The 19,434-nt window shown below is 32.3% G+C and overlaps 1 protein-coding gene across 22 annotated transcripts in view; it reads left to right on the top strand.

Moving 5' to 3' along the window:
- LOC100878549 (uncharacterized) overlaps positions 1 to 19,434 on the top strand; it is a 362,753-nt gene that overhangs the window by 130,953 nt on the left and 212,366 nt on the right. The window lies entirely within an intron of this gene.

The following is a 19,434-nucleotide window of genomic DNA, read 5'->3' as shown; positions in this document are numbered from 1 at the left end:
TAATTTACAGAATTATTCTTCATACTAGCAATTTTCATTCCCTTTTAAGATTTTTTCTTCTTTTTTCCTAAAAAATCTCTCTCAACCCTCAAAAAACGGAACAATGTCACCTACAGGTATTCGAAAGTAAACAAAATGAAGAACTCATAAAAAGTGAGGTTAGGAAGGAATTGATCCTTCGCAACCTAAAATATAAACTTTTTCAACTTAAATTATGAACCAATGTACTGTTTTTATAAATGGTCATTCTCACTGTATTAATCAAAGATTGCCCACTCAACAAAAAGATACGATTACTTTGAACAACAGTGCAAACGCGTGCGAAGCATTCATGTAAACTTATGTTTGCGACAGTGATAGCATTAAAATGATATAGATTATAAGACATTTATTTTGAAAGTGGACTGAGTCCATTTATGTTTAAATTGAGATCTTTAAGAGTTTGCGTTTCAATGAAATTAAAAATATTCGTATAGGATACCAATGTATCACACTCCTGAAGTATCTTAAAGATCGTTAAACTTACATTTCCCATTATAATAATAGCAATTAGTAAACGAATAATATGTGTCTCTTTACCAAGAGTGGACTTAAGCAACTTTCAAAATCAATTTTTCACCTATCAAAATAACTACGAAAATATACTCAATATGATCATGTACTCTCAATATATTTAACCGTAAAATATTTTTAATGGCACTTAACTTCAAGTGATAAATCTTACTGCAGTTAATAACGACCAACTGACAAATGAGCTTAGCCACTATCAAAATAAACCATTCAAGTATTTCATTTTAAAGTATTTTTATTCTTTTGTTTGATACAATTTTTAATACCTTCGGTGTTTAAAAAAGGATATATTTATCTCTATTAAAAAAGATTATAGTATAGAATTTTGGAAATCACTCGTGTTTGGAAGACATTTTGAAATATACAATCTTTCAAATTTAGAAATTTTCGAACTTAAACCTTCGAAATTTAGGGATATAACCTACATAGTGATTTCACATATTCATGACTTCATATAATTAAAATTCCGCATTATGAAGGTCATCGCCACTTTTAATCATGCTATTCGCGTCTCCGTGCAATTCCAGTACCGTATTATTCGAAAGATGCCTGTTTTTTCCTTCAATAGACTCGGTTTTCGTTGGCCCGCGAACGAATCTTTAGCAATGCATCTGTCGTGAAACTTATTGCTAGGAAGTTGTTGGGGATTACGAAATATGGGGAAGTCTGGATGCGTCGAAGGGCGTAGGAAATGCGGGGGTCACAGGAAATTGGTTTCGTTTGTGAAATTCCTGGTGCAGAAAGTACTTGGAAAGTACGTCGTTGTACAGATTGCCGGTTCTCGACGTCTTCCTTGCACGTGGTTGACACCATGTGAATCCTGTCATAAAGAAGCGTGCCACAAATGGATGTACATGGTGCAACCGAAAAGGGAATGATTCTCCTTGAAAAAATAGGTCGAACATGTGGAATAAAATATGTATGAAAGGAACATCTCAAATATTTCAGAGACGAAATATGTCGACAGTTATTTCTTTTTCACGCTGAATAGTGAGCAACTTTAAGCCATTATTCTTTCGAGTATAACAGAAATTTATGATTGAATCTGGATATTAAAAATAACATTTTTATCAGTTTTTAAAATGTTAGTTTTATTTAAATTCTTCGATACGCTGTGTTCCAAAATTACTAAGTCCTTAAATCTCTACACTTTCAAATCTATACATTCCGGTATATCTACATTTTAAAATCCCTATATCCCCAAATCCTTAAATTCTGAAATTCTCAAATCTCCAGACCCAAATCGTCGAATTCTCAAATTCCTAAATCCCCAAATCCTAGATCTCACCGAAGTGCACAATTCAGGAAAAATATGATAAACTAATCAAAGACCACAAAACTGTAATCATGGGTTCCTTCCCACATGGATATCTATGGAAATACCATGGCCGACCTTCAGGCAAAAATTGCAGCGACTACAGTCACAGAAAACCAGTCGATATTAAACACCTCTGCGGACATCAATAATCATGTCGCGACACTACTAAAACAGTCATGGGACTCTACATGGAGGAAATACAAAACCAACTCAACCCATCAACAACTCGACAAATTCTACGATTTAAAAACTAACCCTAAACACAATAGAAGAAATCAAATGGCAGTAACCCGAATTAGGACCGAACACACCAAATTGACTCACTCATACATACCCGAAAACGGTTTCCCCAGAAGGTGCGATATATGCAACACAGCCATAACCATAAGACACATAATATTGGAATGTAGAACATATAACCACGCCAGAAGAAGATTAAATATCAAGAACAACCTCACTGAAGCAACCACATCAACAGCGTATCAAGACACATTACTGAAATTTTGTAAAACTATAGGAATCCTCACCCAACTATGAAAAAGTTATGTCAAACCAGCCACTTCCGACCATAACCTTATCTCCGTAAACTAGTCAACAGTCGCTAATAACCTGGGTAGTTGATGCGACTATAAACCACTACATATATATAAAAAAAAAATCCTAGATTTCTATACTTTCGAATTTCGGATGTCTCAAAAATCCTTAAAAGAAAAATATTGTACTAGTATACTACAGTATTCAAGTAGATCATGCAAGACTGTCTCAGAATATTGTCCGACCACGAAGAGGTAATTTCCGGAAAGTGCGAGACTCGAGTTGAGAATCAACCGTGAGACTACCATGGACTGTGGTTTAATACTTGAGATACAGTAGCGTGTTTGATGAAAGTGAAAGGAGATGAAAAATATTTGCGTAAGGAAAGAAGGATTTTGTTCGAAGGAATAAAGGATCAGTCGATCAAATTGTTGACCCGAGATTTAAAATAAAATCTTCCGTTTCCGATTGCTTTATCAAAGTAAAATTGATATGTCGTTCGAAAATTTCTTCTTGTAAATTCAGTGATTATATTTGTTCAAAGAAATAATTTATTCAATGTTTATTTCAATGTTTAGAAATTTGAAAACTTGGAGACAAAGGATCATTGTATAAACTAGCTTAGAAGCTAATTTTGTGAATTCAACAATTTGGTAATTTCACAATTTCATAATTCGGTAATTTGATAATTTGGTAATTTAGAAATTTCGAAGAATTACTGTATAAGCTACCTTAAATAATTCTCTAACGCAGTAATGTAATTTAATAATTTGTTAATTTGCAAATTTAATGATTTACCAAGGGAATCTGAAGATAACGAACTAGTCCAGATATTACCCATCATTTTCAATTTAAATATAAGTGACTAATCCGTAAATCCGGGGTTAAAATAACCATTCTCAACTACTAACCGCTCAATCGACCACGATGAAATTTACACTGCAAAATAAATAATGCATAAACGTCCGCCAACGCAAGGAAGAAAAAGCTCTGTCAATAGATAGATCGTTGAATGTCGGATCCGGGTTCGAATTTTACGGACTTTCGCCCGCAGAAGGTTCGTTAGTTATGCCAGCATAGCTGTCGATAACGTATGTTCTTTCTATCGGAACGTGATACAGGATCGTAACGGTCGGACATCGGGTCTCCCACGCGCTTTTAGTTACCACTTTTAGTTACCGCTACGTGGCACCGCGTCCTGAAGCAATATTTTGTTGCGAACAAAAGTATACTCGGGGAACATCTGCCGATATCACGGACAACCGTTTTCAGGGACCCTTTAAACGGAACCAGAATAAAAAAAAAAGAACAAAAGCACAGGGCGGAAGTCAACGAACCGAGAAACCGAACTCTTCTCTTCCTTCCTTCCTTCCTTCGCGTGTCGAAGTATTATCGATGATGCCACGTAGGCGCACAACGACCGATTATCGTGTTTCGTCGTCCAACGATCGACGAGAAACAAGCCTGAGAATGATTTTACTTGCAATGAATTACGAGATAAATTGGTAGGATAATGCGCGGCTTTCGACGCGGGCGCGCCACGGATTTTCCGCCGCCATTATGCTAATTTTGACATGACGCTTTCTAGCTATAGATACCTCCGATGCTCTCGTTGATGCGGAAATTATGAAACATCGATTACCCACGTCTAATTAACATTTTATTACGCAATTGACATTTTCGATGGTTATCTGAATGTAAGGCTTCAATTTGTTATTGGAATTAAATTAGAGAACTGTGTATAAAAATGGAAGTTTGTTTGCACGAAACTAATAGACTTCGACACTGTTTGACCAATCACGGTGAAAGTTGACATACATATGTATGTTTCCATGGAGAAGATTTTTAGGTATATAAAAAATAGGCGGGGCAAACCAATAAAAATTAAATAATTCGGTATATATTAATCATAGACAGACATAATTTGGTGGGTATGCACCTGAGGTGATTGTCGATAATCCTACAAAAAATAGTTTTTGAGTTAGTTCAATTACAGAGCGAATTCTTAATAAAAAAATGTATATCATCAACTTATGCCAACACAAACAATGAAATCTCATTAGTAGAAGTTATCTCTCATTTTTCAATATCTTACTACAACGAATTATATAATAGATTCCAGGTTACATACAGATAATCCATTTTTATATACAGAGGCCAATAAATCGCCGCAAAAAGTAAATTTATTTATTTTTCTATTTTATTTTAAATTTCACATTAAGTGTGCCTTGTACACCGGTTAGTGTTAATCAAGCACTTGGACGTGTATTGATCGGCCTTGGAATTGAATGTAATTGAAATTATCGGTTTTTATAATTAAAAACTGAGAATGGTTTTTCATGTATAAAATGTTATATTTTGATTAAGCTTCAACTGTCGAGAGATTGGTTTCGATAATTAAATTATTGATCTTTTTTCAACATTTAATACATAGGAATATGCAGTATTCTTATTCAAGAACGCTTAATTATTTCTAAGTGAGTCTTTTTTGTATAGATTGATTCTTCGGAGCATTTTACGGAAAGAATTATTAAAGCAATTTGCGCATATGAAAGCATCAAGGTTTAATATTAAAGCAATCAAGGGAAGCCTTCGATGTTCGACTAAATACTCAGAGCGATTATTTCGAGCAATTTGCAAGATGTTTCTGAATAAAACTATTTAAACATAAATATTTTGTGAGTAGGACTATTTGAAAGTAAATATTTTTTGAGTAAGACTGTTTAACACTATTTTTACCGAGGGGTGTCAAAAGACACCTTTCAAATTTTGACTCAAAATATTCTAAGTTGAATCATTTCTCCAGAATTAATTTTTTTACTTTCCATACAATAGTTGGTAAATTTATTTATCTATATAATTTTCTTCCAGCCTATCTAGATAAAAAAATGTGCATATATTGTACAGTTTATTTACAGTTTATATTTTGTACAGTTTCAACGTAATATCTGTAAACACTTAACTTGTAGTTAAAAGTCGATACGATAAAAAATTAGTATACCGATAGGAAATTGCTCTGAGCAGCCTCTTAACATTATTTCTACAGAGAGGTGTCAGGAGATACTTTGCAAATTATAATTTAACATTATTTTCTAAGTTCAATCATTTCTCCACAATTAATTTTTTGACTTTTCATGCAATGGTTATAAAATTAATTCAGTAATATCTTTTACCTCCGGCTTATCTTAGGTCTAAAATTGTGCGTATAGTATATTTATTTCTGTCATGAAGTTTTTTGACACCTTAAGGATTTCATGAGAGTACCCAATTTTACATATAAATATCGACATCATTTTGCAGCATCGTATCAATTATAATCAAATTAGAGAACCCTGATTTCAATTGTAATGGAAAATACAAGAGTTGCGGTATATCTTCGATATCCGCCTAATTCCCACCATGTTGCATTTTAGGGTACACCGCTATATTTATATTTTGTACATTGATTTATTAGGCTAGAATTTACAACCCGGTTAAATCTCTAATAAAAACACATCAATGTGTCAATAAATATATTCCTCAAATTATCTACACTTAACTGATAATATGAAATTCCAACAGTTTTGGCAATTGTTTTTGTTCAAACAAAATGGTGTCACGTACACCTTTTGGTCGAAATAGGTATACACAAAATTGTGGTAGAAATAGTGTTAAAGATAAATATTTTGTCTTTCGAACTTAAAAATAATTACTTTCTCTTGTTTCGTACCATTATTACCAAATACGATGAATTCTAAACAAAGTCATATATATCAAATATCACTTATATTTATATAAATATACAAAGATCCAAAGAGAAGCTATAGTTAAACAAGCGGTGCCACGTAAGTTTTCAAAATGAATTTTCTTGAAGAGGAAATTTAATACTAAAAACCGTAATCCATACTTCCAACTTCATCACACCAGACGATACTTCGAACTTTTTATTTGAAGTTCAGGTAAAAAGTTCGAAGTATAGGCTGGTATATTAACGTAACACTGTTACCTATACGCTTGTGTCGCCAGTTATGTAACATTCGATACAACATGTTTGTACACCTTTTCAAAAGAGTAAATTGAAGGAAACTGGTTGTGAAAGAATTTTGTTCGACGGAACTGGAACAAAAATGATATTCCAATAAAATTTAATTGTGAGCTTGCGTTGTTCAAATAATTTCTTTCAATATAGTTCTTTGTTAAATTTAATGTTCACTTCAAGGTTGTTATTCTTAACTAGTACGAAGTAATAAACGAAACAATAAACAGGTTTGAAATATATAAACAACAATTTTGAGTGTGTAAAGCATGGATATAAATTTGATTTGAAAGAGAACATAACCCTATCTTCATAAAGGTTAATGTACAAATTACTTCAGAATCTTGATTCTTATGTGGTTTCACGTAAGTGAGATACCGTTCAGATTACTTTAATTATTCGCAGCTAGTTTTCTTGCCATCGAGCATGTATTTAATAAAATGGCATCGCGAAAGACAAACTTCATTAGTAACTAACAGACTCGTTTGTAAATATTGCAGAAATTGCTCACGGACGTTGTTAGCTCCGGAAAGAGGGACTATTGAATTTCTTTATAAACAGATTCACAATACTTCAGGACGAAATAATTAAAGAGCAATACTAATAACTTCAAGTTCCATTTTTATTGTAACTTGAGATGGTCTCGGTGAAAATCGAGTTAGAAAACGAGATTCACAGTATGAGTAAAGTTTAATAAACGCGGGGATGTTACTTTTCTTAAATTTGATAACTTACAAAAATAGAAAGATGAACAAAAAACTGTTGTATGATTCCTTGGTTAATAAATTTTCAAGTTAAATGATTAATATTAGCGAAGACATATATAACTCTGGATAGTCACGTGGAATGAAATGATATAAATAACATAAATTTGAAAATAGAAATTGTGTAAAGTTTAAAAATAATAACTATTCTATTTTAAGCATGAAAAAGACTTTAGAAATACAAAGGTATAGTAGAATCTACAAAATTATGTACTTCTTTACTTAATGTAAAATATTTCATCCGAAAAAGAGCAATAAAAATTGCTCAATTAATGGAATCAATAAAAAGTTAAGAAAATTTTCAGGTGAAATGTTTCTAAATCAATAACTGAGTTATTTCAAGTCTGCAAAAAATACATTCTGATATCATATGTTCAGTTTTGAAAGAAAATGCACATAATGGCGCGTAAGCCATAGAAAACGTTATATCAACGAAGCAAGTTGAAAGAAAAGATTAATCTTTCTGAAAGAATTTGTTCCTAAAGAAAATACGCGGGAGTATGACAGAATATTTTGCAATAAAGGGTAACTGTGTAGATAAAATGAATAAAATGAAAAAATCTGACTTTATTTCTCTCACGTAATTGTAAATGCGAATGATGTATTAGAATTTAATATTAATTGGTTCATTTTAATAATCAATTTTTATTTCAAGTCTATTTTTATTTCCACACTATTTTATTTTTAAATTTATTTTTATTTCAATTCGCTGTTTTATTTTCAAGTTCATATTTATTTCAATGCATTTACTGTCCGGTAACTATTTACGTGAAATAACCTGTCATAGAATTATTACATGTAACATGTTTGTGGCATGGACGCAATTTTAATTTATTGACGTATATGAAATTTGCTGTAACCCGTAACGTTATTGTTTGCGAATTTTATTTATAATAAATGATTGAAGGTAACCTGAAAAACAGGTCGAAGCTTTCTGTCTGTATATGAACAATTTTTATATATTTACGCCGTTATATAAAAAGAAATTATATACACATAAATATATGTATGAACATATGTAATGAATAAATAATATAATTAATATATGAATAAATAAATAAATATATAGTAATATATATATATATATATATATATTTATACATGTCGTGAATATCTGTATGAACGTGTGTAACGCTTCAGAGATTTGTAACGATATGAAAATCAATAAAATGCAGAAAACTGTACATAATGTAATTATGCACATGAAAAGTGTACAAAATTCCCGATAAAAAGATTAACACGAATTTAAACTACATATAAATGGCGGTATACATGTAAGTAAGTATTTCGTTTTATACACGTGCAATGTGTCTTTTGATGAATGTCGAACGCCGGTATCGATTATCGGATTAATTAAGCTACGTAATTCCCACGTTAATTGAGAACGAAGAACCAGCCAACGATTATTGATACGTAGTTCATAGCAAATGCGATTTCTGTGTGGCTGTCAATAGCCCAACAGTGTTGAAATTAGAAGCTTATCGATAGTGCTACGTAATACTATTCTATTAAAAAAATACGCGGGAATATCAGATAGTATTGATCCCTTATAATTAATCGGTGTACGAGATTAATATCGCCTTCACAATTTTCAACGCGATGTTTATATGTATATCGTGAATATAAATATTGATCGAAATACTGCTTAAAAGATGATAAAGACAGTATTGATATATTTTCTGATTACCCTATTTTGGAATGTGACTAATAAAATGTCTTAGTTAAATAAAATGTGATTATCGTAAATTATATATGTTACAGTTTTGCATAATTTTACAACTCATAATTTTTAACAGTATTCGAAATTTAGAAATTTAGATATTTCATATATACAAAGTAGTGAAATATACAGTAATCTATAATTGTATTTATACAATACTGATTTCATTACCAAATTATATTTTATATGACAGCTTAATTGTTTAACAAGAAGCTAACATGCAAAGATGTAATACATAACTACGTGACGATTTAACGTAAGAGTAGCATCATCACACAGTACTAAAAAAATGGCGTGAACTTTCTTCTCACTTTCACGATGTGATTATGTTCTTATGCTACATTCGTATTACATTATAACACGGTCTAAAAGCAATGTTAATATAATTTTGTTATTAGAAGAAAAGAAAGGAAGAACTAAAAGTAATAAATTGTAAGTGTAAATTTAATTTTTATTTTTTTTAACCTTCATCATAGGAATGTTCATAATGCTTCTAGTTTTCATTTGGAACTTCTTATCTTTTAAAGTAACATATAATATAAATTATACAGAATGTCATATAAACTAACCATCACAATTAACGCAAACTGCTCCTAAAGCGCCATACTTCAGATTACGGTTGTAAATAAAGTTTAACAACGATCATAATCATTTGGTGATCCTTGTGACAAATGTTAGTGATTGTGCACGCTATCTCTACATAATAGGTATACAATAATACCGAACATTATACAGGGTGTCTCACAATTAGTGTGGGACCCTAAAATGGGGGGTAGCTGACGCGATTCTGAATAAGATTTCCTTTTGCAAAAATGGGGTTTGAAGCTACGTTTTTGAATTATTAAGGAAAAACACGAACCAATCAGAGCTCGAGGGTTACGCGGGCTCAGCCACTAGGCTCGAAGCTGTCGCTCTCGCGAATAACCAAATTGCCACTTTCCCCAATTTTCACTTTTCCCAATTCTCAGTTTCCCCAACTTCCACTTTTCCCAATTCTCAATTTCCCCAATTCCAATTTTTCCACATTTCCACTTTCTTAATTCTATTTCCTCCAATTTCCAGTTTCTCCAATTCCCAAATTTCTCAATTCCAAATTCCCCAATTCCAATCTTTCCAATTCCTAATTCTTCTAATTCTATTTCCCCTAATTCCCAATTTCCCCAATTTCCAACTTCCCCAATTCCAACTTCTTCAATTGCCAATTTCCCCAATTTTCACTTTCCCCAATTCCTAATTCTCTCAATTCCCAATTTCCCCAATTTCCCCAATTTCCACTTTCCCCAATTCCAATTTGCCCAATTCTAATTCCCCCAATTCCCAACTTCCCTAATTTCCACTTTTCCCAATTCCCAATTTCCCCAATTCCCAAATCCACAACCCCCAATCCCTAAACTCCCAAATAACCAAATTCGAAGCTGTCGCTCTCGCGTCTGCGCATGCGTAATCCTCGCGCTCTGATTGACCCGTGTTTTTCCTTAATAATTCAGAAACGAAGCTTCAAACCCTATTTTTGCAAAGGGGAAATCTTATTCAGAATCACATAAGCTACCTCCCATTTCCTGCACTAATTGTGAGAGATATACAAATATCTCAGAATTGTATACGTGACAAAATATCGTAAGATCCTAGAATAGCAAGATAAATCAGACTTTCCTCGTACATTGTTCCCTCAAATAAAATAGCAAAATGGTAAGATTTCATCTGACAGTATTGACATATTCGTTGCAGTCATTTTACGGATGTCGGCGACCAGCAAACCCTGCATCAATCACATGTATATTTACGTGGGATTTGCATCACATATGTTATTCCTCGATAGACTTCGATTCTATTTGAAGAAGACATTGGATTGATGCCATCGCTACTTACCGTACCACTGTTTCAATTCGCAGCGGACGAACCTGCGGTAAATCCGCGTTCATGGGGAAATAAATTACGTTAGTTTTAGCAGGAAAATCGAAGGTTATAAAGAATGGCAGGATAAAACGGCGTAGCGGGCCGACGATTGGAACAGTCAGCCGTGAAATTCATCGTGCGATTTATTCTCAGCAGTATTTGTCCTATTCGATTGTTTCGGTGTACTGTTGTAAACAACATTTGACAGTGTTCCAATAAGCTACCAGCGAAAACAAGCAACCGAGGAAAATCGCTAAAAGCCCGTCGCTACGAAGCAAAGGAGACAACGAACACCTTCGACTATGATTGCTGTTGCTCATTCGCTTATGTATAATTCATTTATAGAGATTATCTACACTCCACTGCGATTTAGGTTATGTTTGCTTAAGAACCGAAGTGAAGGAAGAACATTCCATCAGTCGCTTTCGAGTCGTACAGATCGAATATTCGAGCTTTTCAGTTTTTCAATTTTTGACATTTTCAAACCGTTGGAAGTTTTCGAATTTCAAACTTAAAAGTTTTTCAGTTGTCGAATTTCTGCATTTTTTAATTATGAGATTTTGGAACTTTAAAATTGTCAAAACTAAGGTTTTCAAGTTTCGTGTACTTTCAAATTTTCGAAGTCCTGAATAGTTTTTGCAAATCCTTGGATTATCAAGTTTTTGAATTTCTAAAAATTCTGTTTTTGAACTTATAATTTTTTCCAGATTTTTAAATTTTTCAAAATTTAAAAATTTCTAAATCTCTAAATCTCCAAATCTCTAAATCTCTAAATCTCTAAATCTCTAAATCTCTAAATCTCTAAATCTCTAAATCTCTAAACATTTAAATTTTTAAATTTTTAAACTTGTAAACTAGTAAATCTCTAAACTTCACGTACCGTACACGCACACACACATACTGTCATTCGTTGCCAAATCTCAACATTTATCGTGTTCGAATCCGTGCTTCTAATTCTTAAAAGCTGCGACCTTAAATAACATCTTCAAAAGTGTAGTTGCTCTGCTTTCAAAATAAACGACTGAATTCAGGGTTAAGAGCGCGCGAAGAAAAAAAGATCTGACCGAAAGGAAGTAAAAATTTCTGCCAGTTTCTCACGGCATTACGTTTCGTCGTGTTTCACGTCTCACCTGTAGCGAGACGTTCGCCACTGAAGTCGTTTCCTCATTAAAATGCAAAGCAACTCGGACGAAAATAAAGGAAAACAAGCCGTTGTACGAGCGTTACAGTGGCTTCCACCTCTCGCCCGTTAAGTATGAAGCATTTCGTACCAGCGAGCGTTTTAAATGCGTCCTGGCTTTTAATTCGATTAAATTTTGCGTGGGATTTTCACGTTTACTACCGAATCGTTTTCATTGTGCGGAAAGGTTACACTTTTACGGCGCGGAAGAATTTCCTTGCGACATTTTGATTGGCTACGAGAACCTAGCGAAAACACTTTTCTTTAATTTATTGTTCTATTAAATCTTCGTGGAATATTTTTCATTCACAAAAGACACTGAAGAAAAATTTCATAAAAATGTTGTTATTAGATTTTGAATTAGTTTGTCGGAACGTTTGACGTATAATTAAAACGTTTGACATATAATCGTACGAACTATGTTTATTATCAGTTGTAAATCATCCTGGATGCATTTTGACATCCATAATTTTTAGATGCTAAAATATTTTCAAATTCTCAGATGAACACATATTTTCAAATCCTTAAACGCTAAAAAAGTTTTGAATTTTCAAATTCTCACATGCTAAAAAATTGTGAAATTTTCAAATTCTCTAATTCGGAGATTCTTAAAACTCTAAGATTTGCATGTTCCTATATTTTACCGAATAATAAAGATTTGCAAAACCAACCCGAGATCATAGCTGAACTATTTCAATGACGCGACGGGTAATACGAGCGTTAAATGTTCCGCAAAGCAGCCGCACTGAAATTTTTTAAACGATAATAAAACCACAATCTGCATTCAAATAATGTTCTTTCCAAAGCGGTTTCAAAACGATTCAAACGTACCGTTAATAGCCTCAGCATCTGTACTTTTATTGCCAGGGTCCACCTTACTCTTTCTTCGGCTGGCAATTATCGTCCGGATGGTTAAAAAGAAAAATCAATTAAAAGCATCAAACATCCGAGGCTGGGATTTCCATTGGTTCGAAATCGGAGTGGTTGCATGAAAGGTGGAGAAATCGTATTGTGGCTGAAGGTGGCCGTGACGTCTTTAACAGGAAAGCGACAGGATAACGACTAATCAAGTCAGAATTCCAGGAACGCGAGCCATCCTTAGGGAGCGTCCACATTATGCCAGTAACTGATACTAATAGCCTTGGCAGTAGGAAATCGAATTTTTGCGTTTCTTTCTTTCTGTCAGGTTTACCGTTGGAAAAAGAAGGGGAGAAAGAAACTGTTTTTTCAAAATCCCTGAATTCTTACACACCCAAACCTCTAGAACGCTAAATTTGCAAATTGTTAGGTTCCATTCTCGAGTCTCTATATTTTCGAATGCGTAGATTTTTAAATTTTAAATTCTTAAAGTCTGAATACTATATGTCGAAATCCCCGAATCCATAAATCTAATCCGTACATCTCCATATCTCTACGTCTTCACATATCTACATCCTTAAATCTCTGCATTCCCAAATTCGTAGATTCCCAAACTTCTACATCCCCAAATTTTTATACCATGAAACCGCTAAATTCAAAAATCTCCAGTTTTCAAATTACTTAATATTGAAATTCTTACATTTTCAAGTATCTACATCCTCAAATGTCTAGATTTCCAATTTCTTAAATTTAGATGTTGATCTCCACATCTGTACATCCCCGAATCCATATGTCCTCATATTACTACATCCCTAAATCCGTACATTCCTAAACTTCTATATCCCTAAATTTCCATACCTTCAAATCGCTAAATTCCAAAATTCTCAAATTCCCAAATTCCTAAATCTTGAAAACTCTACTTCCCCAAATGTCTAAATTCTCAAATTCCTGGATTCCCAAATTCCTAAATCCGCAAATCTGCAAATCCTCAAATCCCTAAATTTCCACACCCGCAATTCAGAAATTCTCAAAAATTCCTAAAAGATTTTTTACTTTATGACCTTCTTTTTCTAAAGGTAGATTTACTACATACAAGGCATGAAACAAAAATTCGTCTACCTATTGGCAAGGCTACTGACATCAGTTACTGGCATAATGCAGACGCGCCCTAATGAATTGCCTACTCCATTTGCCGCGTACTGCTGTACCACGGCATGGCGGCACTGCAACCACCACGGAACTACTTTCGCTCGATCAGTGCAGCTTCCATGGAGAATGGTGTGAATCCAGAAACGACCGAGTGCTCTTGACTTTGCATCTTGCTCAGACACTTAAACATCTACACGTAGACGTCCATATTGCGGACACTCACACATGCTCGGTGCTATACACATAGGTACGCACAGTGTATGGTGTATTCGATATTGGAGATTATTACTACACGCTAAATTTTACGATTGCGTACTCGAAACGAGTTTTAGGCCTTTTTAAGGTTTTTAATTTCTCAATTTTTGGGTATTTATGTTAGCGAATTATGAAGACTGAAAATTTGCGAAATTGGAAGCTGACAGCGAACAAATTTTGCAATTTCTTGAATTCTTAAGAATCTGTGTTTGAAAACTCGCAAGTTTTTGAGTACTGAAGTTTCAACATTCTTAGATTACTAAATTCGTAAGTATCTTTTCAAATATTTCAAAATTTTAAAGGACACATTTCGATGTGATTTGTTAATTTACAATTTTGTAATTCTTGCGTTTAAAAATGTTTCATTTTTAACACCAAAAATCCCGAAATCTTTTGAAGTAAAAATTGCCAAATTTTGATATTTCCAAATTTTCAAACGCAAAGTTCAATAATTTTTGGATTGCTTAGTCGAGAAAAATTTATTTTGTCCCTCGACATAAACACAAATATACTCTCTCTTCCTCTTTCTCTCCTCCTGGTTCATTGCGTATCTTAGAGGTATAAACGTCGCCATAAATCTTTATCCCCGACCTTTTTCTCTTCATTTTTGAAAAAAATCAGCCGGCAATACGTGAGTAACGAATAAATAAGTTTGAACGTCGACTATGTCTGCTTTTTATAGCAGATTGTTGGGAACAGTATATTTTATGGCGAATTTTTATGAAAGCTCTTTCGGCTTTAAAGAACACGTATACATGTATACTATTCTGTTTGGTAATATTTAAAATGCTATGTCTAGCTCTGCTCTGTCATTAACTTGCAAACTTTTCAATATTTCTTGAAACACTATTCCTTAACCTTATTTGTTTATTGATTTCCTAACCATGTAAAATAGGCTGATTAACATTGTTGTGCGACTTAATACTAATATCTAATTTTGTACAGTTTCAACGTAATATCTGTAAACACTTAACTTGTAGTTAAAAGTCGATACGATAAAAAATTAGTATACCGATAGGAAATTGCTCTGAGCAGCCTCTTAACATTATTTGTACAGAGAGGTGTCAGGAGATACTTTGCAAATTATAATTTAACATTATTTTCTAAGTTCAATCATTTCTCCACAATTAATTTTTTGACTTTTCATGCAATGGTTATAAAATTAATTCAGTAATATCTTTTACCTCCGGCTTATCTTAGGTCTAAAATTGTGCATATAGTATATTTATTTCTGCCATGAAGTTTTTTGACACCTTAAGGATTTCATGAGAGTACCCAATTTTACATATAAATATCGACATCATTTTGCAGCATCGTATCAATTATAGTCAAATTAGAGAAACCTGATTTCAATTGTAATGGAAAATACACGAGTTGCGGTATATCTTCGATATCCGCCTAATTCCCACCATGTTGCATTTTAGGGTACACCGCTATATTTATATTTTGTACATTGATTTATTAGGCTAGAATTTACAACCCGGTTAAATCTCTAATAAAAACACATCAATGTGTCAATATATTCCTCAAATTATCTACATTTAACTGATAATATGAAATCCCAACTGTTTTGGCAATTATTTGCGTTCAAACAAAAAGGTGTCACGTACACCTTTTGGTCGAAATAGGTATACACAAAATTGTGGTAGAAATAGTGTTAAAGATAAATATTTTGTCTTTCGAACTTAAAAATAATTACTTTCTCTTGTTTCGTACCATTATTACCAAATACGATGAATTCTAAACAAAGTCATATATATCAAATATCACTTACATTTATATAAATATACAAAGATCCAAAGAGAAACTATAGTTAAACAAGCGGTGCCACGTAAGTTTTCAAAATGAATTTTCTTGAAGAGGAAGTTAAATACTAAAAACCGTAATCCATACTTCCAACTTCATCACACCAGACAATACTTCGAACTTTTTATTTGAAGTTCAGGTAAAAAGTTCGAAGTATAGTCTGGTATATTAACGTAGCACTGTTACCTATACGCTTGTGTCGCCAGTTATGTAACATTCGATACAACGTGTTTGTACACCTTTTCAAAAGAGTAAATTGAAGGAAACTGGTTGTGAAAGAATTTTGTTCGACAGAACTGGAACTAAAATGATATTCCAATAAAATTTAATTGTGAGCTTGCGTTGTTCAAATAATTTCTTTCAATATAGTTCTTTGTTAAATTTAATGTTCACTTCAAGGTTGTTATTCTTAACTAGTACAAAGTAATAAACGAAACAATAAACAGGTTTGAAATATATAAACAACAATTTTGAGTGTAGAAAGCATGAATATAAATTTGATTTGAAAGAGAACATAACCCTATCTTCATAAAGCTTAATGTTCAAATTACTTCAGAATCTTGATTCTTATGTGGTTTCACGTAAGTGAGATACCGTTCAGATTACTTTAATTATTCGCAACTAGTTTTCTTGCCATCGAACATATATTTAATAAAATTTAATGAAATTATTTTATCAGTTACCGTGATTAGTTTCACGACGTAATTCTCGCAACCTTGCTAATCTCTTTTTTAAAGATACGTAATTAGTATCACGTCGTGAAACAGGTGGCTGGTAAACTTGAAAAATACTGATTCTTTTAAACGAGAAAAAGTCTAGAAAATGTTCTCGAGCTTCCTCTGCACGGATACTGCTTCTTTTAGAGAAATAAAAATACTTCTCAACTTGATTCTCGCTTATGTTGTAAGTATTACTTTAACGTATCCAACATCTGCACTCGACAAAGCAAATTACTTGTATAACGCCCAAAGTCATGGTAAAAGCAATAATTAACAAATTACTTCTCCGGGCTACGTACTCACAAAGTACTGTTAATTAAAACAGCAGTGTCGCATTGCGTCGTCCTTTCCGATCGCAAATATATCTCTATACTATAAAATCTTTATATTCATTATCAGTTTCAATGAAACCCTTTCTTTCCATTGTGACACTGCAAAATAAACGATCAATATGAGTTTCTAGAAAGTTATTATATTATATAAAAGTTTGATGCTTTTTTGAAAATATTTACTTAACTGTTTTTATTATTTTTGTTGCGGTAGTTTCTTAATATATCTACCATACTTTTGATATTCATTCATTATTGTCTTTTATTGCTTTGACTTTTATATTGCTGTTGAATTTTATATTTGTGTAACAGTAAAGGGCAATATTTTTATATTGAAATATTTAATACTAAAACTAGTTATATTTCTTTTATCCTCTTTTAAATTTTAGGAATTGTTAATAAAAAAATTGTTAATAGAAAAATACGTATCACTTGAAATTAAAAATCAAGCTTGCTTCAAAATTATTTGAATTTTATTTACAGAAATAAAATATTGGATAGATGTTCTAGTTATTGGATTTCCAATATCTCTTTTTTATGAATTTATATTGCTGCTTTTGTACTATTTCCACGAAAAGTTCTCAAATATTGTACTACTCTCCTAATAAATAAAATATTATGTTTTTCCTTATAATTTAAGAATTGTTAACGTTTTTATAAACATTTTTATTATTTTTTATGTGTGCGATTATTTAAATAATGAGAAGAAAAAATTCTGTTTACTCTCCATTGTATGATATTAAATTGTTATAAGAAAGCTTTAGAATTTTCAGATGATAACCAGGAAAAACTTGATGCAGAAAAACTTTTTGTATTACAAATTTATTTAAAGACAAAAATTCTTTGCTTTCAAAAAGTCACAAGATTATATAAAGATAAAATACTGAATTGTAATAATAAAAGATAAGAAATGTTTTCGATGATTTATACAGTGATAAATTATTCAGTTCATTCAAAGATTTTTATCGAACATATTTACATGTCTAATTACATTAGAAAATTAATTTTAAAGCAACCAAGAAACATCGTTTAAATGCCAATTTCTGAGCAATTATTAATTTACTGAATTATTCTTCATACTAGCAATTTTCATTCCATTTTAAGATTGTTTCTTCTTTTTTCCTAAAAAATCTCTCTCAACCCTTAAAAATTGGATCAATATCACATACAAGTATTCGAAAGTAAGCAAAATGAAGAATTCATAAAAAGTGAGGTTAGGAAGGAATTGATCCTTCGCAACCTAAAATATAAACTTTTGCAACTTAAATTATGAACAATGAACTGCTTTTATAAATGGTTATTCACACTGTATTAATAAAAGATTGCCCACTCAACAAAAAGATACGATTACTTTGAACAACAGTACAAACGCGTGCGAAGCATATATGTAAACATATATTTGCGACAGCCGTAGCATTAAAATGCTATAGATTATAAGACGTTTATTTTGAAAGTGGACTGAATCCATTTATGTTTAAATTGAGATCTTTAAGAGTTTGCGTTTCAATGAAATTAAAAATATACGTATAGGATACCAATGTATCACACTCCTGAAGTATCTTAAAGATTGTTAAACTTGCATTTCCCATTATAATAATAGCAATTAGTAAATAAATAATATGCGTCTCCTTACCAAGAGTGGACTTAAGTAACTTTCAAAATCAATTTTTCACCTATCAAAATAACTACGAAAATACATATGTTTAATATGATCATGTACTCTGAATATATTTAACCGTAAAATAATTTTTATGGCACTTAGCATCAAGTGGTATATGTTTCTACAGTTAACCACAAACAATTAATAAATGGACATAGGCCATTTTCAAAATAAACGGATCATATCAAAGGTGTTAAGTATCATGAGAACCTCCGTTTCTTTTGTAACTACTTTTTCGCAGCGGCAAACATAAATCAGAATTTCAGGAGGTTTTTCTACTCGTGTTGGCCGGTATTTAAAGTTAAGCCCCGCGCAAGGATTCACGGAAAATTAACTTAATCCGACTGGTGGTCGTTATATTATGGTATCAGTGTAAAACGAGTATGGAGATTCTCTTTAATTGCGCCCTGTAATCGAGCTTCCTTAAGTGTAGTGCCTTTCGAAACGCTAAGTAATCCTTTCCGTCCTACAAACGTTTGTACTTACACTCCGTGTCAATGTGGTCAACGAGTACCGTCATAATTTTCAACTCGAACATAAATCTCTATTACGAAGCTGCCACGTTGTAACAGAAATAGTGAATCAAATTTTAACTGAGGTACTTTTCTTGCATGATAGTATTCAAATTTTGCAATTAAAATGTTTAGAAATTTGCTTCGTA

This window comes from Megachile rotundata, chromosome 13 (assembly GCF_050947335.1).
Source record: "Megachile rotundata isolate GNS110a chromosome 13, iyMegRotu1, whole genome shotgun sequence".
NCBI classification, from domain to species: Eukaryota; Metazoa; Arthropoda; class Insecta; order Hymenoptera; family Megachilidae; genus Megachile; species Megachile rotundata.
Note: the sequence above shows the minus strand (reverse complement) of the source record. Positions and strands in the feature narration are given on the sequence as shown.